At 54.4% G+C, this 16999-nt stretch overlaps 52 non-coding genes across 52 annotated transcripts; all 52 read right to left on the reverse strand.

Moving 5' to 3' along the window:
* Positions 1 to 262: 262 nt before the first annotated feature.
* Positions 263 to 334, reverse strand: Trnae-cuc (transfer RNA glutamic acid (anticodon CUC)). The gene has a single exon. It is a non-coding gene; the product is annotated as a tRNA-Glu (tRNA).
* A 275-nt stretch (positions 335 to 609) lies between these two features.
* On the reverse strand, positions 610 to 691 carry Trnal-cag (transfer RNA leucine (anticodon CAG)). Its single transcript has one exon. It is a non-coding gene; the product is annotated as a tRNA-Leu (tRNA).
* A 77-nt stretch (positions 692 to 768) lies between these two features.
* Positions 769 to 850, reverse strand: Trnal-aag (transfer RNA leucine (anticodon AAG)). The gene has a single exon. It is a non-coding gene; the product is annotated as a tRNA-Leu (tRNA).
* A 275-nt stretch (positions 851 to 1125) lies between these two features.
* On the reverse strand, positions 1126 to 1197 carry Trnah-gug (transfer RNA histidin (anticodon GUG)). Its single transcript has one exon. It is a non-coding gene; the product is annotated as a tRNA-His (tRNA).
* A 370-nt stretch (positions 1198 to 1567) lies between these two features.
* Positions 1568 to 1639, reverse strand: Trnae-cuc (transfer RNA glutamic acid (anticodon CUC)). Its single transcript has one exon. It is a non-coding gene; the product is annotated as a tRNA-Glu (tRNA).
* A 275-nt stretch (positions 1640 to 1914) lies between these two features.
* Positions 1915 to 1996, reverse strand: Trnal-cag (transfer RNA leucine (anticodon CAG)). Its single transcript has one exon. It is a non-coding gene; the product is annotated as a tRNA-Leu (tRNA).
* A 77-nt stretch (positions 1997 to 2073) lies between these two features.
* Trnal-aag (transfer RNA leucine (anticodon AAG)) lies at positions 2074 to 2155 on the reverse strand. Its single transcript has one exon. It is a non-coding gene; the product is annotated as a tRNA-Leu (tRNA).
* A 275-nt stretch (positions 2156 to 2430) lies between these two features.
* On the reverse strand, positions 2431 to 2502 carry Trnah-gug (transfer RNA histidin (anticodon GUG)). The gene has a single exon. It is a non-coding gene; the product is annotated as a tRNA-His (tRNA).
* A 370-nt stretch (positions 2503 to 2872) lies between these two features.
* On the reverse strand, positions 2873 to 2944 carry Trnae-cuc (transfer RNA glutamic acid (anticodon CUC)). The gene has a single exon. It is a non-coding gene; the product is annotated as a tRNA-Glu (tRNA).
* A 275-nt stretch (positions 2945 to 3219) lies between these two features.
* Positions 3220 to 3301, reverse strand: Trnal-cag (transfer RNA leucine (anticodon CAG)). The gene has a single exon. It is a non-coding gene; the product is annotated as a tRNA-Leu (tRNA).
* A 77-nt stretch (positions 3302 to 3378) lies between these two features.
* Positions 3379 to 3460, reverse strand: Trnal-aag (transfer RNA leucine (anticodon AAG)). Its single transcript has one exon. It is a non-coding gene; the product is annotated as a tRNA-Leu (tRNA).
* Positions 3461 to 3735: 275 nt separating this feature from the next.
* Trnah-gug (transfer RNA histidin (anticodon GUG)) lies at positions 3736 to 3807 on the reverse strand. The gene has a single exon. It is a non-coding gene; the product is annotated as a tRNA-His (tRNA).
* A 370-nt stretch (positions 3808 to 4177) lies between these two features.
* Positions 4178 to 4249, reverse strand: Trnae-cuc (transfer RNA glutamic acid (anticodon CUC)). Its single transcript has one exon. It is a non-coding gene; the product is annotated as a tRNA-Glu (tRNA).
* Positions 4250 to 4524: 275 nt separating this feature from the next.
* On the reverse strand, positions 4525 to 4606 carry Trnal-cag (transfer RNA leucine (anticodon CAG)). The gene has a single exon. It is a non-coding gene; the product is annotated as a tRNA-Leu (tRNA).
* A 77-nt stretch (positions 4607 to 4683) lies between these two features.
* On the reverse strand, positions 4684 to 4765 carry Trnal-aag (transfer RNA leucine (anticodon AAG)). Its single transcript has one exon. It is a non-coding gene; the product is annotated as a tRNA-Leu (tRNA).
* Positions 4766 to 5040: 275 nt separating this feature from the next.
* Positions 5041 to 5112, reverse strand: Trnah-gug (transfer RNA histidin (anticodon GUG)). The gene has a single exon. It is a non-coding gene; the product is annotated as a tRNA-His (tRNA).
* Positions 5113 to 5482: 370 nt separating this feature from the next.
* Trnae-cuc (transfer RNA glutamic acid (anticodon CUC)) lies at positions 5483 to 5554 on the reverse strand. The gene has a single exon. It is a non-coding gene; the product is annotated as a tRNA-Glu (tRNA).
* A 275-nt stretch (positions 5555 to 5829) lies between these two features.
* Positions 5830 to 5911, reverse strand: Trnal-cag (transfer RNA leucine (anticodon CAG)). The gene has a single exon. It is a non-coding gene; the product is annotated as a tRNA-Leu (tRNA).
* A 77-nt stretch (positions 5912 to 5988) lies between these two features.
* Positions 5989 to 6070, reverse strand: Trnal-aag (transfer RNA leucine (anticodon AAG)). Its single transcript has one exon. It is a non-coding gene; the product is annotated as a tRNA-Leu (tRNA).
* Positions 6071 to 6345: 275 nt separating this feature from the next.
* On the reverse strand, positions 6346 to 6417 carry Trnah-gug (transfer RNA histidin (anticodon GUG)). The gene has a single exon. It is a non-coding gene; the product is annotated as a tRNA-His (tRNA).
* A 370-nt stretch (positions 6418 to 6787) lies between these two features.
* Trnae-cuc (transfer RNA glutamic acid (anticodon CUC)) lies at positions 6788 to 6859 on the reverse strand. The gene has a single exon. It is a non-coding gene; the product is annotated as a tRNA-Glu (tRNA).
* A 275-nt stretch (positions 6860 to 7134) lies between these two features.
* On the reverse strand, positions 7135 to 7216 carry Trnal-cag (transfer RNA leucine (anticodon CAG)). The gene has a single exon. It is a non-coding gene; the product is annotated as a tRNA-Leu (tRNA).
* A 77-nt stretch (positions 7217 to 7293) lies between these two features.
* On the reverse strand, positions 7294 to 7375 carry Trnal-aag (transfer RNA leucine (anticodon AAG)). Its single transcript has one exon. It is a non-coding gene; the product is annotated as a tRNA-Leu (tRNA).
* Positions 7376 to 7650: 275 nt separating this feature from the next.
* Positions 7651 to 7722, reverse strand: Trnah-gug (transfer RNA histidin (anticodon GUG)). The gene has a single exon. It is a non-coding gene; the product is annotated as a tRNA-His (tRNA).
* A 370-nt stretch (positions 7723 to 8092) lies between these two features.
* Positions 8093 to 8164, reverse strand: Trnae-cuc (transfer RNA glutamic acid (anticodon CUC)). The gene has a single exon. It is a non-coding gene; the product is annotated as a tRNA-Glu (tRNA).
* A 275-nt stretch (positions 8165 to 8439) lies between these two features.
* Positions 8440 to 8521, reverse strand: Trnal-cag (transfer RNA leucine (anticodon CAG)). Its single transcript has one exon. It is a non-coding gene; the product is annotated as a tRNA-Leu (tRNA).
* Positions 8522 to 8598: 77 nt separating this feature from the next.
* On the reverse strand, positions 8599 to 8680 carry Trnal-aag (transfer RNA leucine (anticodon AAG)). Its single transcript has one exon. It is a non-coding gene; the product is annotated as a tRNA-Leu (tRNA).
* A 275-nt stretch (positions 8681 to 8955) lies between these two features.
* Positions 8956 to 9027, reverse strand: Trnah-gug (transfer RNA histidin (anticodon GUG)). Its single transcript has one exon. It is a non-coding gene; the product is annotated as a tRNA-His (tRNA).
* Positions 9028 to 9397: 370 nt separating this feature from the next.
* On the reverse strand, positions 9398 to 9469 carry Trnae-cuc (transfer RNA glutamic acid (anticodon CUC)). Its single transcript has one exon. It is a non-coding gene; the product is annotated as a tRNA-Glu (tRNA).
* Positions 9470 to 9744: 275 nt separating this feature from the next.
* Trnal-cag (transfer RNA leucine (anticodon CAG)) lies at positions 9745 to 9826 on the reverse strand. The gene has a single exon. It is a non-coding gene; the product is annotated as a tRNA-Leu (tRNA).
* Positions 9827 to 9903: 77 nt separating this feature from the next.
* On the reverse strand, positions 9904 to 9985 carry Trnal-aag (transfer RNA leucine (anticodon AAG)). The gene has a single exon. It is a non-coding gene; the product is annotated as a tRNA-Leu (tRNA).
* Positions 9986 to 10260: 275 nt separating this feature from the next.
* Trnah-gug (transfer RNA histidin (anticodon GUG)) lies at positions 10261 to 10332 on the reverse strand. Its single transcript has one exon. It is a non-coding gene; the product is annotated as a tRNA-His (tRNA).
* Positions 10333 to 10702: 370 nt separating this feature from the next.
* On the reverse strand, positions 10703 to 10774 carry Trnae-cuc (transfer RNA glutamic acid (anticodon CUC)). Its single transcript has one exon. It is a non-coding gene; the product is annotated as a tRNA-Glu (tRNA).
* A 275-nt stretch (positions 10775 to 11049) lies between these two features.
* On the reverse strand, positions 11050 to 11131 carry Trnal-cag (transfer RNA leucine (anticodon CAG)). Its single transcript has one exon. It is a non-coding gene; the product is annotated as a tRNA-Leu (tRNA).
* A 77-nt stretch (positions 11132 to 11208) lies between these two features.
* Positions 11209 to 11290, reverse strand: Trnal-aag (transfer RNA leucine (anticodon AAG)). Its single transcript has one exon. It is a non-coding gene; the product is annotated as a tRNA-Leu (tRNA).
* Positions 11291 to 11565: 275 nt separating this feature from the next.
* Positions 11566 to 11637, reverse strand: Trnah-gug (transfer RNA histidin (anticodon GUG)). Its single transcript has one exon. It is a non-coding gene; the product is annotated as a tRNA-His (tRNA).
* A 370-nt stretch (positions 11638 to 12007) lies between these two features.
* Positions 12008 to 12079, reverse strand: Trnae-cuc (transfer RNA glutamic acid (anticodon CUC)). The gene has a single exon. It is a non-coding gene; the product is annotated as a tRNA-Glu (tRNA).
* Positions 12080 to 12354: 275 nt separating this feature from the next.
* Trnal-cag (transfer RNA leucine (anticodon CAG)) lies at positions 12355 to 12436 on the reverse strand. The gene has a single exon. It is a non-coding gene; the product is annotated as a tRNA-Leu (tRNA).
* A 77-nt stretch (positions 12437 to 12513) lies between these two features.
* Positions 12514 to 12595, reverse strand: Trnal-aag (transfer RNA leucine (anticodon AAG)). Its single transcript has one exon. It is a non-coding gene; the product is annotated as a tRNA-Leu (tRNA).
* A 275-nt stretch (positions 12596 to 12870) lies between these two features.
* Trnah-gug (transfer RNA histidin (anticodon GUG)) lies at positions 12871 to 12942 on the reverse strand. Its single transcript has one exon. It is a non-coding gene; the product is annotated as a tRNA-His (tRNA).
* A 370-nt stretch (positions 12943 to 13312) lies between these two features.
* Positions 13313 to 13384, reverse strand: Trnae-cuc (transfer RNA glutamic acid (anticodon CUC)). The gene has a single exon. It is a non-coding gene; the product is annotated as a tRNA-Glu (tRNA).
* A 275-nt stretch (positions 13385 to 13659) lies between these two features.
* Trnal-cag (transfer RNA leucine (anticodon CAG)) lies at positions 13660 to 13741 on the reverse strand. The gene has a single exon. It is a non-coding gene; the product is annotated as a tRNA-Leu (tRNA).
* A 77-nt stretch (positions 13742 to 13818) lies between these two features.
* On the reverse strand, positions 13819 to 13900 carry Trnal-aag (transfer RNA leucine (anticodon AAG)). The gene has a single exon. It is a non-coding gene; the product is annotated as a tRNA-Leu (tRNA).
* Positions 13901 to 14175: 275 nt separating this feature from the next.
* Positions 14176 to 14247, reverse strand: Trnah-gug (transfer RNA histidin (anticodon GUG)). Its single transcript has one exon. It is a non-coding gene; the product is annotated as a tRNA-His (tRNA).
* Positions 14248 to 14617: 370 nt separating this feature from the next.
* Positions 14618 to 14689, reverse strand: Trnae-cuc (transfer RNA glutamic acid (anticodon CUC)). Its single transcript has one exon. It is a non-coding gene; the product is annotated as a tRNA-Glu (tRNA).
* A 275-nt stretch (positions 14690 to 14964) lies between these two features.
* Trnal-cag (transfer RNA leucine (anticodon CAG)) lies at positions 14965 to 15046 on the reverse strand. The gene has a single exon. It is a non-coding gene; the product is annotated as a tRNA-Leu (tRNA).
* Positions 15047 to 15123: 77 nt separating this feature from the next.
* On the reverse strand, positions 15124 to 15205 carry Trnal-aag (transfer RNA leucine (anticodon AAG)). Its single transcript has one exon. It is a non-coding gene; the product is annotated as a tRNA-Leu (tRNA).
* A 275-nt stretch (positions 15206 to 15480) lies between these two features.
* On the reverse strand, positions 15481 to 15552 carry Trnah-gug (transfer RNA histidin (anticodon GUG)). Its single transcript has one exon. It is a non-coding gene; the product is annotated as a tRNA-His (tRNA).
* A 370-nt stretch (positions 15553 to 15922) lies between these two features.
* On the reverse strand, positions 15923 to 15994 carry Trnae-cuc (transfer RNA glutamic acid (anticodon CUC)). Its single transcript has one exon. It is a non-coding gene; the product is annotated as a tRNA-Glu (tRNA).
* Positions 15995 to 16269: 275 nt separating this feature from the next.
* Positions 16270 to 16351, reverse strand: Trnal-cag (transfer RNA leucine (anticodon CAG)). Its single transcript has one exon. It is a non-coding gene; the product is annotated as a tRNA-Leu (tRNA).
* Positions 16352 to 16429: 78 nt separating this feature from the next.
* Positions 16430 to 16511, reverse strand: Trnal-aag (transfer RNA leucine (anticodon AAG)). The gene has a single exon. It is a non-coding gene; the product is annotated as a tRNA-Leu (tRNA).
* Positions 16512 to 16786: 275 nt separating this feature from the next.
* Positions 16787 to 16858, reverse strand: Trnah-gug (transfer RNA histidin (anticodon GUG)). The gene has a single exon. It is a non-coding gene; the product is annotated as a tRNA-His (tRNA).
* Between the last annotated feature and the right edge of the window lie 141 nt (positions 16859 to 16999).

A 16999-nucleotide genomic window follows, 5' to 3' on the forward strand; every position in this document is an offset into this window, starting at 1 on the left:
GCAAACGAACGTGTCTGCGATGTAAGGACACTAAGCAGTGTGGTTAGCTGCATTCAACCCCCGTGGCAGTGTCTTGCAGTCCTCCTACTCTGTTCACCACAGGTATGTGCCTCGATAAGAGGTGGACAGATGTCGCATCGCTCTCGCCGTCACTTGTGACCACGAATCGTACTTAACGTAGTTTTCTGCAAGCGTCAGCGAAGCGTCAGTCGAGCTAAGTCGGGCCAAGTCGCATAAGAGGAGCAACAAATTGCGCTCGCTTTTCCGGTACCGGGAATCGAACCCGGGCCTCCTGGGTGAGAGCCAGGTATCCTAGCCACTAGACCACACCGGACAACGGCACAAGGGCTACTCCAGCGAACACAGCAATCTATACACACGCTACTAAACGACAACTACAAAATTATACGCTCCCACTTTGTACAGCGGCATGCTCGGGACTCATTTCGTAGAGACGAACGCCAGCCACTATGACACCAAACGGCGCCTGTGAATCATGTCGTTGCACCGCGCACTGTGCTACGACAATTTAAGAAAGAGACGCTCACGGCTTGCTGCGCTGCTTTCGTCGCGGGTAATCAGTGCTGCGGCTTTCGAGACAGAAAACATTGGCAGCGGTGGGATTCGAACCCACGCCTCCGAGGAGACTGGTGCCTGAAACCAGCGCCTTAGACCGCTCGGCCACGCTACCGACGCTGCACGGCGGTCACAGGAGCTGCGTTCTACCCCACGAGAAAACACCACAATGGCACAAAAAACAGAAAAATGTGGCAGCGGTGGGATTCGAACCCACGCCTCCGAAGAGACTGGTGCCTTAAACCAGCGCCTTAGACCGCTCGGCCACGCTACCTGTGCCAGTGCTCTTCGCTTTTGTAGAAACAGTGCACGACACAGCTGCGACTGGCTGCTCATCCATTGCACCTCAAACAACTGCCCTTTTCGAATAGAGAGTAACTACACAGGTAGCTGCCCGCGCTCTCGTGTGGCGGCATTGCGTGTTGATAAAGAATTGGTAGTGCCACCTGCAGCCTGCGGAACATGAGTGAAAAATCAAGAGGGCACCGTGATTTCAAACACTGAGTCACAACCGTCACTGCAGCGACACCAAGGCAAAACTTTAAAAATTGCCGTGACCAGGATTCGAACCTGGGTTATTGCGGCCACAACGCAATGTCCTAACCACTAGACGATCACGGCCACGGAAGCACCGCCGAGGGCAGTCCTCGCGACTGCATGTTGCAATGCACAGCAAAGCTCGGCCCACACACCACTGTGTCAGACGCGGTCTCCATTATATGTATACTGGCAAACGAACGTGTCTGCGATGTAAGGACACTAAGCAGTGTGGTTAGCTGCATTCAACCCCCGTGGCAGTGTCTTGCAGTCCTCCTACTCTGTTCACCACAGGTATGTGCCTCGATAAGAGGTGGACAGATGTCGCATCGCTCTCGCCGTCACTTGTGACCACGAATCGTACTTAACGTAGTTTTCTGCAAGCGTCAGCGAAGCGTCAGTCGAGCTAAGTCGGGCCAAGTCGCATAAGAGGAGCAACAAATTGCGCTCGCTTTTCCGGTACCGGGAATCGAACCCGGGCCTCCTGGGTGAGAGCCAGGTATCCTAGCCACTAGACCACACCGGACAACGGCACAAGGGCTACTCCAGCGAACACAGCAATCTATACACACGCTACTAAACGACAACTACAAAATTATACGCTCCCACTTTGTACAGCGGCATGCTCGGGACTCATTTCGTAGAGACGAACGCCAGCCACTATGACACCAAACGGCGCCTGTGAATCATGTCGTTGCACCGCGCACTGTGCTACGACAATTTAAGAAAGAGACGCTCACGGCTTGCTGCGCTGCTTTCGTCGCGGGTAATCAGTGCTGCGGCTTTCGAGACAGAAAACATTGGCAGCGGTGGGATTCGAACCCACGCCTCCGAGGAGACTGGTGCCTGAAACCAGCGCCTTAGACCGCTCGGCCACGCTACCGACGCTGCACGGCGGTCACAGGAGCTGCGTTCTACCCCACGAGAAAACACCACAATGGCACAAAAAACAGAAAAATGTGGCAGCGGTGGGATTCGAACCCACGCCTCCGAAGAGACTGGTGCCTTAAACCAGCGCCTTAGACCGCTCGGCCACGCTACCTGTGCCAGTGCTCTTCGCTTTTGTAGAAACAGTGCACGACACAGCTGCGACTGGCTGCTCATCCATTGCACCTCAAACAACTGCCCTTTTCGAATAGAGAGTAACTACACAGGTAGCTGCCCGCGCTCTCGTGTGGCGGCATTGCGTGTTGATAAAGAATTGGTAGTGCCACCTGCAGCCTGCGGAACATGAGTGAAAAATCAAGAGGGCACCGTGATTTCAAACACTGAGTCACAACCGTCACTGCAGCGACACCAAGGCAAAACTTTAAAAATTGCCGTGACCAGGATTCGAACCTGGGTTATTGCGGCCACAACGCAATGTCCTAACCACTAGACGATCACGGCCACGGAAGCACCGCCGAGGGCAGTCCTCGCGACTGCATGTTGCAATGCACAGCAAAGCTCGGCCCACACACCACTGTGTCAGACGCGGTCTCCATTATATGTATACTGGCAAACGAACGTGTCTGCGATGTAAGGACACTAAGCAGTGTGGTTAGCTGCATTCAACCCCCGTGGCAGTGTCTTGCAGTCCTCCTACTCTGTTCACCACAGGTATGTGCCTCGATAAGAGGTGGACAGATGTCGCATCGCTCTCGCCGTCACTTGTGACCACGAATCGTACTTAACGTAGTTTTCTGCAAGCGTCAGCGAAGCGTCAGTCGAGCTAAGTCGGGCCAAGTCGCATAAGAGGAGCAACAAATTGCGCTCGCTTTTCCGGTACCGGGAATCGAACCCGGGCCTCCTGGGTGAGAGCCAGGTATCCTAGCCACTAGACCACACCGGACAACGGCACAAGGGCTACTCCAGCGAACACAGCAATCTATACACACGCTACTAAACGACAACTACAAAATTATACGCTCCCACTTTGTACAGCGGCATGCTCGGGACTCATTTCGTAGAGACGAACGCCAGCCACTATGACACCAAACGGCGCCTGTGAATCATGTCGTTGCACCGCGCACTGTGCTACGACAATTTAAGAAAGAGACGCTCACGGCTTGCTGCGCTGCTTTCGTCGCGGGTAATCAGTGCTGCGGCTTTCGAGACAGAAAACATTGGCAGCGGTGGGATTCGAACCCACGCCTCCGAGGAGACTGGTGCCTGAAACCAGCGCCTTAGACCGCTCGGCCACGCTACCGACGCTGCACGGCGGTCACAGGAGCTGCGTTCTACCCCACGAGAAAACACCACAATGGCACAAAAAACAGAAAAATGTGGCAGCGGTGGGATTCGAACCCACGCCTCCGAAGAGACTGGTGCCTTAAACCAGCGCCTTAGACCGCTCGGCCACGCTACCTGTGCCAGTGCTCTTCGCTTTTGTAGAAACAGTGCACGACACAGCTGCGACTGGCTGCTCATCCATTGCACCTCAAACAACTGCCCTTTTCGAATAGAGAGTAACTACACAGGTAGCTGCCCGCGCTCTCGTGTGGCGGCATTGCGTGTTGATAAAGAATTGGTAGTGCCACCTGCAGCCTGCGGAACATGAGTGAAAAATCAAGAGGGCACCGTGATTTCAAACACTGAGTCACAACCGTCACTGCAGCGACACCAAGGCAAAACTTTAAAAATTGCCGTGACCAGGATTCGAACCTGGGTTATTGCGGCCACAACGCAATGTCCTAACCACTAGACGATCACGGCCACGGAAGCACCGCCGAGGGCAGTCCTCGCGACTGCATGTTGCAATGCACAGCAAAGCTCGGCCCACACACCACTGTGTCAGACGCGGTCTCCATTATATGTATACTGGCAAACGAACGTGTCTGCGATGTAAGGACACTAAGCAGTGTGGTTAGCTGCATTCAACCCCCGTGGCAGTGTCTTGCAGTCCTCCTACTCTGTTCACCACAGGTATGTGCCTCGATAAGAGGTGGACAGATGTCGCATCGCTCTCGCCGTCACTTGTGACCACGAATCGTACTTAACGTAGTTTTCTGCAAGCGTCAGCGAAGCGTCAGTCGAGCTAAGTCGGGCCAAGTCGCATAAGAGGAGCAACAAATTGCGCTCGCTTTTCCGGTACCGGGAATCGAACCCGGGCCTCCTGGGTGAGAGCCAGGTATCCTAGCCACTAGACCACACCGGACAACGGCACAAGGGCTACTCCAGCGAACACAGCAATCTATACACACGCTACTAAACGACAACTACAAAATTATACGCTCCCACTTTGTACAGCGGCATGCTCGGGACTCATTTCGTAGAGACGAACGCCAGCCACTATGACACCAAACGGCGCCTGTGAATCATGTCGTTGCACCGCGCACTGTGCTACGACCATTTAAGAAAGAGACGCTCACGGCTTGCTGCGCTGCTTTCGTCGCGGGTAATCAGTGCTGCGGCTTTCGAGACAGAAAACATTGGCAGCGGTGGGATTCGAACCCACGCCTCCGAGGAGACTGGTGCCTGAAACCAGCGCCTTAGACCGCTCGGCCACGCTACCGACGCTGCACGGCGGTCACAGGAGCTGCGTTCTACCCCACGAGAAAACACCACAATGGCACAAAAAACAGAAAAATGTGGCAGCGGTGGGATTCGAACCCACGCCTCCGAAGAGACTGGTGCCTTAAACCAGCGCCTTAGACCGCTCGGCCACGCTACCTGTGCCAGTGCTCTTCGCTTTTGTAGAAACAGTGCACGACACAGCTGCGACTGGCTGCTCATCCATTGCACCTCAAACAACTGCCCTTTTCGAATAGAGAGTAACTACACAGGTAGCTGCCCGCGCTCTCGTGTGGCGGCATTGCGTGTTGATAAAGAATTGGTAGTGCCACCTGCAGCCTGCGGAACATGAGTGAAAAATCAAGAGGGCACCGTGATTTCAAACACTGAGTCACAACCGTCACTGCAGCGACACCAAGGCAAAACTTTAAAAATTGCCGTGACCAGGATTCGAACCTGGGTTATTGCGGCCACAACGCAATGTCCTAACCACTAGACGATCACGGCCACGGAAGCACCGCCGAGGGCAGTCCTCGCGACTGCATGTTGCAATGCACAGCAAAGCTCGGCCCACACACCACTGTGTCAGACGCGGTCTCCATTATATGTATACTGGCAAACGAACGTGTCTGCGATGTAAGGACACTAAGCAGTGTGGTTAGCTGCATTCAACCCCCGTGGCAGTGTCTTGCAGTCCTCCTACTCTGTTCACCACAGGTATGTGCCTCGATAAGAGGTGGACAGATGTCGCATCGCTCTCGCCGTCACTTGTGACCACGAATCGTACTTAACGTAGTTTTCTGCAAGCGTCAGCGAAGCGTCAGTCGAGCTAAGTCGGGCCAAGTCGCATAAGAGGAGCAACAAATTGCGCTCGCTTTTCCGGTACCGGGAATCGAACCCGGGCCTCCTGGGTGAGAGCCAGGTATCCTAGCCACTAGACCACACCGGACAACGGCACAAGGGCTACTCCAGCGAACACAGCAATCTATACACACGCTACTAAACGACAACTACAAAATTATACGCTCCCACTTTGTACAGCGGCATGCTCGGGACTCATTTCGTAGAGACGAACGCCAGCCACTATGACACCAAACGGCGCCTGTGAATCATGTCGTTGCACCGCGCACTGTGCTACGACAATTTAAGAAAGAGACGCTCACGGCTTGCTGCGCTGCTTTCGTCGCGGGTAATCAGTGCTGCGGCTTTCGAGACAGAAAACATTGGCAGCGGTGGGATTCGAACCCACGCCTCCGAGGAGACTGGTGCCTGAAACCAGCGCCTTAGACCGCTCGGCCACGCTACCGACGCTGCACGGCGGTCACAGGAGCTGCGTTCTACCCCACGAGAAAACACCACAATGGCACAAAAAACAGAAAAATGTGGCAGCGGTGGGATTCGAACCCACGCCTCCGAAGAGACTGGTGCCTTAAACCAGCGCCTTAGACCGCTCGGCCACGCTACCTGTGCCAGTGCTCTTCGCTTTTGTAGAAACAGTGCACGACACAGCTGCGACTGGCTGCTCATCCATTGCACCTCAAACAACTGCCCTTTTCGAATAGAGAGTAACTACACAGGTAGCTGCCCGCGCTCTCGTGTGGCGGCATTGCGTGTTGATAAAGAATTGGTAGTGCCACCTGCAGCCTGCGGAACATGAGTGAAAAATCAAGAGGGCACCGTGATTTCAAACACTGAGTCACAACCGTCACTGCAGCGACACCAAGGCAAAACTTTAAAAATTGCCGTGACCAGGATTCGAACCTGGGTTATTGCGGCCACAACGCAATGTCCTAACCACTAGACGATCACGGCCACGGAAGCACCGCCGAGGGCAGTCCTCGCGACTGCATGTTGCAATGCACAGCAAAGCTCGGCCCACACACCACTGTGTCAGACGCGGTCTCCATTATATGTATACTGGCAAACGAACGTGTCTGCGATGTAAGGACACTAAGCAGTGTGGTTAGCTGCATTCAACCCCCGTGGCAGTGTCTTGCAGTCCTCCTACTCTGTTCACCACAGGTATGTGCCTCGATAAGAGGTGGACAGATGTCGCATCGCTCTCGCCGTCACTTGTGACCACGAATCGTACTTAACGTAGTTTTCTGCAAGCGTCAGCGAAGCGTCAGTCGAGCTAAGTCGGGCCAAGTCGCATAAGAGGAGCAACAAATTGCGCTCGCTTTTCCGGTACCGGGAATCGAACCCGGGCCTCCTGGGTGAGAGCCAGGTATCCTAGCCACTAGACCACACCGGACAACGGCACAAGGGCTACTCCAGCGAACACAGCAATCTATACACACGCTACTAAACGACAACTACAAAATTATACGCTCCCACTTTGTACAGCGGCATGCTCGGGACTCATTTCGTAGAGACGAACGCCAGCCACTATGACACCAAACGGCGCCTGTGAATCATGTCGTTGCACCGCGCACTGTGCTACGACCATTTAAGAAAGAGACGCTCACGGCTTGCTGCGCTGCTTTCGTCGCGGGTAATCAGTGCTGCGGCTTTCGAGACAGAAAACATTGGCAGCGGTGGGATTCGAACCCACGCCTCCGAGGAGACTGGTGCCTGAAACCAGCGCCTTAGACCGCTCGGCCACGCTACCGACGCTGCACGGCGGTCACAGGAGCTGCGTTCTACCCCACGAGAAAACACCACAATGGCACAAAAAACAGAAAAATGTGGCAGCGGTGGGATTCGAACCCACGCCTCCGAAGAGACTGGTGCCTTAAACCAGCGCCTTAGACCGCTCGGCCACGCTACCTGTGCCAGTGCTCTTCGCTTTTGTAGAAACAGTGCACGACACAGCTGCGACTGGCTGCTCATCCATTGCACCTCAAACAACTGCCCTTTTCGAATAGAGAGTAACTACACAGGTAGCTGCCCGCGCTCTCGTGTGGCGGCATTGCGTGTTGATAAAGAATTGGTAGTGCCACCTGCAGCCTGCGGAACATGAGTGAAAAATCAAGAGGGCACCGTGATTTCAAACACTGAGTCACAACCGTCACTGCAGCGACACCAAGGCAAAACTTTAAAAATTGCCGTGACCAGGATTCGAACCTGGGTTATTGCGGCCACAACGCAATGTCCTAACCACTAGACGATCACGGCCACGGAAGCACCGCCGAGGGCAGTCCTCGCGACTGCATGTTGCAATGCACAGCAAAGCTCGGCCCACACACCACTGTGTCAGACGCGGTCTCCATTATATGTATACTGGCAAACGAACGTGTCTGCGATGTAAGGACACTAAGCAGTGTGGTTAGCTGCATTCAACCCCCGTGGCAGTGTCTTGCAGTCCTCCTACTCTGTTCACCACAGGTATGTGCCTCGATAAGAGGTGGACAGATGTCGCATCGCTCTCGCCGTCACTTGTGACCACGAATCGTACTTAACGTAGTTTTCTGCAAGCGTCAGCGAAGCGTCAGTCGAGCTAAGTCGGGCCAAGTCGCATAAGAGGAGCAACAAATTGCGCTCGCTTTTCCGGTACCGGGAATCGAACCCGGGCCTCCTGGGTGAGAGCCAGGTATCCTAGCCACTAGACCACACCGGACAACGGCACAAGGGCTACTCCAGCGAACACAGCAATCTATACACACGCTACTAAACGACAACTACAAAATTATACGCTCCCACTTTGTACAGCGGCATGCTCGGGACTCATTTCGTAGAGACGAACGCCAGCCACTATGACACCAAACGGCGCCTGTGAATCATGTCGTTGCACCGCGCACTGTGCTACGACAATTTAAGAAAGAGACGCTCACGGCTTGCTGCGCTGCTTTCGTCGCGGGTAATCAGTGCTGCGGCTTTCGAGACAGAAAACATTGGCAGCGGTGGGATTCGAACCCACGCCTCCGAGGAGACTGGTGCCTGAAACCAGCGCCTTAGACCGCTCGGCCACGCTACCGACGCTGCACGGCGGTCACAGGAGCTGCGTTCTACCCCACGAGAAAACACCACAATGGCACAAAAAACAGAAAAATGTGGCAGCGGTGGGATTCGAACCCACGCCTCCGAAGAGACTGGTGCCTTAAACCAGCGCCTTAGACCGCTCGGCCACGCTACCTGTGCCAGTGCTCTTCGCTTTTGTAGAAACAGTGCACGACACAGCTGCGACTGGCTGCTCATCCATTGCACCTCAAACAACTGCCCTTTTCGAATAGAGAGTAACTACACAGGTAGCTGCCCGCGCTCTCGTGTGGCGGCATTGCGTGTTGATAAAGAATTGGTAGTGCCACCTGCAGCCTGCGGAACATGAGTGAAAAATCAAGAGGGCACCGTGATTTCAAACACTGAGTCACAACCGTCACTGCAGCGACACCAAGGCAAAACTTTAAAAATTGCCGTGACCAGGATTCGAACCTGGGTTATTGCGGCCACAACGCAATGTCCTAACCACTAGACGATCACGGCCACGGAAGCACCGCCGAGGGCAGTCCTCGCGACTGCATGTTGCAATGCACAGCAAAGCTCGGCCCACACACCACTGTGTCAGACGCGGTCTCCATTATATGTATACTGGCAAACGAACGTGTCTGCGATGTAAGGACACTAAGCAGTGTGGTTAGCTGCATTCAACCCCCGTGGCAGTGTCTTGCAGTCCTCCTACTCTGTTCACCACAGGTATGTGCCTCGATAAGAGGTGGACAGATGTCGCATCGCTCTCGCCGTCACTTGTGACCACGAATCGTACTTAACGTAGTTTTCTGCAAGCGTCAGCGAAGCGTCAGTCGAGCTAAGTCGGGCCAAGTCGCATAAGAGGAGCAACAAATTGCGCTCGCTTTTCCGGTACCGGGAATCGAACCCGGGCCTCCTGGGTGAGAGCCAGGTATCCTAGCCACTAGACCACACCGGACAACGGCACAAGGGCTACTCCAGCGAACACAGCAATCTATACACACGCTACTAAACGACAACTACAAAATTATACGCTCCCACTTTGTACAGCGGCATGCTCGGGACTCATTTCGTAGAGACGAACGCCAGCCACTATGACACCAAACGGCGCCTGTGAATCATGTCGTTGCACCGCGCACTGTGCTACGACAATTTAAGAAAGAGACGCTCACGGCTTGCTGCGCTGCTTTCGTCGCGGGTAATCAGTGCTGCGGCTTTCGAGACAGAAAACATTGGCAGCGGTGGGATTCGAACCCACGCCTCCGAGGAGACTGGTGCCTGAAACCAGCGCCTTAGACCGCTCGGCCACGCTACCGACGCTGCACGGCGGTCACAGGAGCTGCGTTCTACCCCACGAGAAAACACCACAATGGCACAAAAAACAGAAAAATGTGGCAGCGGTGGGATTCGAACCCACGCCTCCGAAGAGACTGGTGCCTTAAACCAGCGCCTTAGACCGCTCGGCCACGCTACCTGTGCCAGTGCTCTTCGCTTTTGTAGAAACAGTGCACGACACAGCTGCGACTGGCTGCTCATCCATTGCACCTCAAACAACTGCCCTTTTCGAATAGAGAGTAACTACACAGGTAGCTGCCCGCGCTCTCGTGTGGCGGCATTGCGTGTTGATAAAGAATTGGTAGTGCCACCTGCAGCCTGCGGAACATGAGTGAAAAATCAAGAGGGCACCGTGATTTCAAACACTGAGTCACAACCGTCACTGCAGCGACACCAAGGCAAAACTTTAAAAATTGCCGTGACCAGGATTCGAACCTGGGTTATTGCGGCCACAACGCAATGTCCTAACCACTAGACGATCACGGCCACGGAAGCACCGCCGAGGGCAGTCCTCGCGACTGCATGTTGCAATGCACAGCAAAGCTCGGCCCACACACCACTGTGTCAGACGCGGTCTCCATTATATGTATACTGGCAAACGAACGTGTCTGCGATGTAAGGACACTAAGCAGTGTGGTTAGCTGCATTCAACCCCCGTGGCAGTGTCTTGCAGTCCTCCTACTCTGTTCACCACAGGTATGTGCCTCGATAAGAGGTGGACAGATGTCGCATCGCTCTCGCCGTCACTTGTGACCACGAATCGTACTTAACGTAGTTTTCTGCAAGCGTCAGCGAAGCGTCAGTCGAGCTAAGTCGGGCCAAGTCGCATAAGAGGAGCAACAAATTGCGCTCGCTTTTCCGGTACCGGGAATCGAACCCGGGCCTCCTGGGTGAGAGCCAGGTATCCTAGCCACTAGACCACACCGGACAACGGCACAAGGGCTACTCCAGCGAACACAGCAATCTATACACACGCTACTAAACGACAACTACAAAATTATACGCTCCCACTTTGTACAGCGGCATGCTCGGGACTCATTTCGTAGAGACGAACGCCAGCCACTATGACACCAAACGGCGCCTGTGAATCATGTCGTTGCACCGCGCACTGTGCTACGACCATTTAAGAAAGAGACGCTCACGGCTTGCTGCGCTGCTTTCGTCGCGGGTAATCAGTGCTGCGGCTTTCGAGACAGAAAACATTGGCAGCGGTGGGATTCGAACCCACGCCTCCGAGGAGACTGGTGCCTGAAACCAGCGCCTTAGACCGCTCGGCCACGCTACCGACGCTGCACGGCGGTCACAGGAGCTGCGTTCTACCCCACGAGAAAACACCACAATGGCACAAAAAACAGAAAAATGTGGCAGCGGTGGGATTCGAACCCACGCCTCCGAAGAGACTGGTGCCTTAAACCAGCGCCTTAGACCGCTCGGCCACGCTACCTGTGCCAGTGCTCTTCGCTTTTGTAGAAACAGTGCACGACACAGCTGCGACTGGCTGCTCATCCATTGCACCTCAAACAACTGCCCTTTTCGAATAGAGAGTAACTACACAGGTAGCTGCCCGCGCTCTCGTGTGGCGGCATTGCGTGTTGATAAAGAATTGGTAGTGCCACCTGCAGCCTGCGGAACATGAGTGAAAAATCAAGAGGGCACCGTGATTTCAAACACTGAGTCACAACCGTCACTGCAGCGACACCAAGGCAAAACTTTAAAAATTGCCGTGACCAGGATTCGAACCTGGGTTATTGCGGCCACAACGCAATGTCCTAACCACTAGACGATCACGGCCACGGAAGCACCGCCGAGGGCAGTCCTCGCGACTGCATGTTGCAATGCACAGCAAAGCTCGGCCCACACACCACTGTGTCAGACGCGGTCTCCATTATATGTATACTGGCAAACGAACGTGTCTGCGATGTAAGGACACTAAGCAGTGTGGTTAGCTGCATTCAACCCCCGTGGCAGTGTCTTGCAGTCCTCCTACTCTGTTCACCACAGGTATGTGCCTCGATAAGAGGTGGACAGATGTCGCATCGCTCTCGCCGTCACTTGTGACCACGAATCGTACTTAACGTAGTTTTCTGCAAGCGTCAGCGAAGCGTCAGTCGAGCTAAGTCGGGCCAAGTCGCATAAGAGGAGCAACAAATTGCGCTCGCTTTTCCGGTACCGGGAATCGAACCCGGGCCTCCTGGGTGAGAGCCAGGTATCCTAGCCACTAGACCACACCGGACAACGGCACAAGGGCTACTCCAGCGAACACAGCAATCTATACACACGCTACTAAACGACAACTACAAAATTATACGCTCCCACTTTGTACAGCGGCATGCTCGGGACTCATTTCGTAGAGACGAACGCCAGCCACTATGACACCAAACGGCGCCTGTGAATCATGTCGTTGCACCGCGCACTGTGCTACGACAATTTAAGAAAGAGACGCTCACGGCTTGCTGCGCTGCTTTCGTCGCGGGTAATCAGTGCTGCGGCTTTCGAGACAGAAAACATTGGCAGCGGTGGGATTCGAACCCACGCCTCCGAGGAGACTGGTGCCTGAAACCAGCGCCTTAGACCGCTCGGTCACGCTACCGACGCTGCACGGCGGTCACAGGAGCTGCGTTCTACCCCACGAGAAAACACCACAATGGCACAAAAAACAGAAAAATGTGGCAGCGGTGGGATTCGAACCCACGCCTCCGAAGAGACTGGTGCCTTAAACCAGCGCCTTAGACCGCTCGGCCACGCTACCTGTGCCAGTGCTCTTCGCTTTTGTAGAAACAGTGCACGACACAGCTGCGACTGGCTGCTCATCCATTGCACCTCAAACAACTGCCCTTTTCGAATAGAGAGTAACTACACAGGTAGCTGCCCGCGCTCTCGTGTGGCGGCATTGCGTGTTGATAAAGAATTGGTAGTGCCACCTGCAGCCTGCGGAACATGAGTGAAAAATCAAGAGGGCACCGTGATTTCAAACACTGAGTCACAACCGTCACTGCAGCGACACCAAGGCAAAACTTTAAAAATTGCCGTGACCAGGATTCGAACCTGGGTTATTGCGGCCACAACGCAATGTCCTAACCACTAGACGATCACGGCCACGGAAGCACCGCCGAGGGCAGTCCTCGCGACTGCATGTTGCAATGCACAGCAAAGCTCGGCCCACACACCACTGTGTCAGACGCGGTCTCCATTATATGTATACTGGCAAACGAACGTGTCTGCGATGTAAGGACACTAAGCAGTGTGGTTAGCTGCATTCAACCCCCGTGGCAGTGTCTTGCAGTCCTCCTACTCTGTTCACCACAGGTATGTGCCTCGATAAGAGGTGGACAGATGTCGCATCGCTCTCGCCGTCACTTGTGACCACGAATCGTACTTAACGTAGTTTTCTGCAAGCGTCAGCGAAGCGTCAGTCGAGCTAAGTCGGGCCAAGTCGCATAAGAGGAGCAACAAATTGCGCTCGCTTTTCCGGTACCGGGAATCGAACCCGGGCCTCCTGGGTGAGAGCCAGGTATCCTAGCCACTAGACCACACCGGACAACGGCACAAGGGCTACTCCAGCGAACACAGCAATCTATACACACGCTACTAAACGACAACTACAAAATTATACGCTCCCACTTTGTACAGCGGCATGCTCGGGACTCATTTCGTAGAGACGAACGCCAGCCACTATGACACCAAACGGCGCCTGTGAATCATGTCGTTGCACCGCGCACTGTGCTACGACCATTTAAGAAAGAGACGCTCACGGCTTGCTGCGCTGCTTTCGTCGCGGGTAATCAGTGCTGCGGCTTTCGAGACAGAAAACATTGGCAGCGGTGGGATTCGAACCCACGCCTCCGAGGAGACTGGTGCCTGAAACCAGCGCCTTAGACCGCTCGGCCACGCTACCGACGCTGCACGGCGGTCACAGGAGCTGCGTTCTACCCCACGAGAAAACACCACAATGGCACAAAAAACAGAAAAATGTGGCAGCGGTGGGATTCGAACCCACGCCTCCGAAGAGACTGGTGCCTTAAACCAGCGCCTTAGACCGCTCGGCCACGCTACCTGTGCCAGTGCTCTTCGCTTTTGTAGAAACAGTGCACGACACAGCTGCGACTGGCTGCTCATCCATTGCACCTCAAACAACTGCCCTTTTCGAATAGAGAGTAACTACACAGGTAGCTGCCCGCGCTCTCGTGTGGCGGCATTGCGTGTTGATAAAGAATTGGTAGTGCCACCTGCAGCCTGCGGAACATGAGTGAAAAATCAAGAGGGCACCGTGATTTCAAACACTGAGTCACAACCGTCACTGCAGCGACACCAAGGCAAAACTTTAAAAATTGCCGTGACCAGGATTCGAACCTGGGTTATTGCGGCCACAACGCAATGTCCTAACCACTAGACGATCACGGCCACGGAAGCACCGCCGAGGGCAGTCCTCGCGACTGCATGTTGCAATGCACAGCAAAGCTCGGCCCACACACCACTGTGTCAGACGCGGTCTCCATTATATGTATACTGGCAAACGAACGTGTCTGCGATGTAAGGACACTAAGCAGTGTGGTTAGCTGCATTCAACCCCCGTGGCAGTGTCTTGCAGTCCTCCTACTCTGTTCACCACAGGTATGTGCCTCGATAAGAGGTGGACAGATGTCGCATCGCTCTCGCCGTCACTTGTGACCACGAATCGTACTTAACGTAGTTTTCTGCAAGCGTCAGCGAAGCGTCAGTCGAGCTAAGTCGGGCCAAGTCGCATAAGAGGAGCAACAAATTGCGCTCGCTTTTCCGGTACCGGGAATCGAACCCGGGCCTCCTGGGTGAGAGCCAGGTATCCTAGCCACTAGACCACACCGGACAACGGCACAAGGGCTACTCCAGCGAACACAGCAATCTATACACACGCTACTAAACGACAACTACAAAATTATACGCTCCCACTTTGTACAGCGGCATGCTCGGGACTCATTTCGTAGAGACGAACGCCAGCCACTATGACACCAAACGGCGCCTGTGAATCATGTCGTTGCACCGCGCACTGTGCTACGACCATTTAAGAAAGAGACGCTCACGGCTTGCTGCGCTGCTTTCGTCGCGGGTAATCAGTGCTGCGGCTTTCGAGACAGAAAACATTGGCAGCGGTGGGATTCGAACCCACGCCTCCGAGGAGACTGGTGCCTGAAACCAGCGCCTTAGACCGCTCGGCCACGCTACCGACGCTGCACGGCGGTCACAGGAGCTGCGTTCTACCCCACGAGAAAACACCACAATGGCACAAAAAACAGAAAAATGTGGCAGCGGTGGGATTCGAACCCACGCCTCCGAAGAGACTGGTGCCTTAAACCAGCGCCTTAGACCGCTCGGCCACGCTACCTGTGCCAGTGCTCTTCGCTTTTGTAGAAACAGTGCACGACACAGCTGCGACTGGCTGCTCATCCATTGCACCTCAAACAACTGCCCTTTTCGAATAGAGAGTAACTACACAGGTAGCTGCCCGCGCTCTCGTGTGGCGGCATTGCGTGTTGATAAAGAATTGGTAGTGCCACCTGCAGCCTGCGGAACATGAGTGAAAAATCAAGAGGGCACCGTGATTTCAAACACTGAGTCACAACCGTCACTGCAGCGACACCAAGGCAAAACTTTAAAAATTGCCGTGACCAGGATTCGAACCTGGGTTATTGCGGCCACAACGCAATGTCCTAACCACTAGACGATCACGGCCACGGAAGCACCGCCGAGGGCAGTCCTCGCGACTGCATGTTGCAATGCACAGCAAAGCTCGGCCCACACACCACTGTGTCAGACGCGGTCTCCATTATATGTATACTGGCAAACGAACGTGTCTGCGATGTAAGGACACTAAGCAGTGTGGTTAGCTGCATTCAACCCCCGTGGCAGTGTCTTGCAGTCCTCCTACTCTGTTCACCACAGGTATGTGCCTCGATAAGAGGTGGACAGATGTCGCATCGCTCTCGCCGTCACTTGTGACCACGAATCGTACTTAACGTAGTTTTCTGCAAGCGTCAGCGAAGCGTCAGTCGAGCTAAGTCGGGCCAAGTCGCATAAGAGGAGCAACAAATTGCGCTCGCTTTTCCGGTACCGGGAATCGAACCCGGGCCTCCTGGGTGAGAGCCAGGTATCCTAGCCACTAGACCACACCGGACAACGGCACAAGGGCTACTCCAGCGAACACAGCAATCTATACACACGCTACTAAACGACAACTACAAAATTATACGCTCCCACTTTGTACAGCGGCATGCTCGGGACTCATTTCGTAGAGACGAACGCCAGCCACTATGACACCAAACGGCGCCTGTGAATCATGTCGTTGCACCGCGCACTGTGCTACGACCATTTAAGAAAGAGACGCTCACGGCTTGCTGCGCTGCTTTCGTCGCGGGTAATCAGTGCTGCGGCTTTCGAGACAGAAAACATTGGCAGCGGTGGGATTCGAACCCACGCCTCCGAGGAGACTGGTGCCTGAAACCAGCGCCTTAGACCGCTCGGCCACGCTACCGACGCTGCACGGCGGTCACAGGAGCTGCGTTCTACCCCACGAGAAAACACCACAATGGCACAAAAAAACAGAAAAATGTGGCAGCGGTGGGATTCGAACCCACGCCTCCGAAGAGACTGGTGCCTTAAACCAGCGCCTTAGACCGCTCGGCCACGCTACCTGTGCCAGTGCTCTTCGCTTTTGTAGAAACAGTGCACGACACAGCTGCGACTGGCTGCTCATCCATTGCACCTCAAACAACTGCCCTTTTCGAATAGAGAGTAACTACACAGGTAGCTGCCCGCGCTCTCGTGTGGCGGCATTGCGTGTTGATAAAGAATTGGTAGTGCCACCTGCAGCCTGCGGAACATGAGTGAAAAATCAAGAGGGCACCGTGATTTCAAACACTGAGTCACAACCGTCACTGCAGCGACACCAAGGCAAAACTTTAAAAATTGCCGTGACCAGGATTCGAACCTGGGTTATTGCGGCCACAACGCAATGTCCTAACCACTAGACGATCACGGCCACGGAAGCACCGCCGAGGGCAGTCCTCGCGACTGCATGTTGCAATGCACAGCAAAGCTCGGCCCACACACCACTGTGTCAGACGCGGTCTCCATTATATGTATACTGGCAAACGAACGTGTCTGCGATGTAAGGACACTA

The sequence above is a fragment of the Schistocerca gregaria genome, unplaced genomic scaffold (genome assembly GCF_023897955.1).
Source record: "Schistocerca gregaria isolate iqSchGreg1 unplaced genomic scaffold, iqSchGreg1.2 ptg001368l, whole genome shotgun sequence".
In the NCBI taxonomy this organism is placed as follows: domain Eukaryota; kingdom Metazoa; phylum Arthropoda; class Insecta; order Orthoptera; family Acrididae; genus Schistocerca; species Schistocerca gregaria.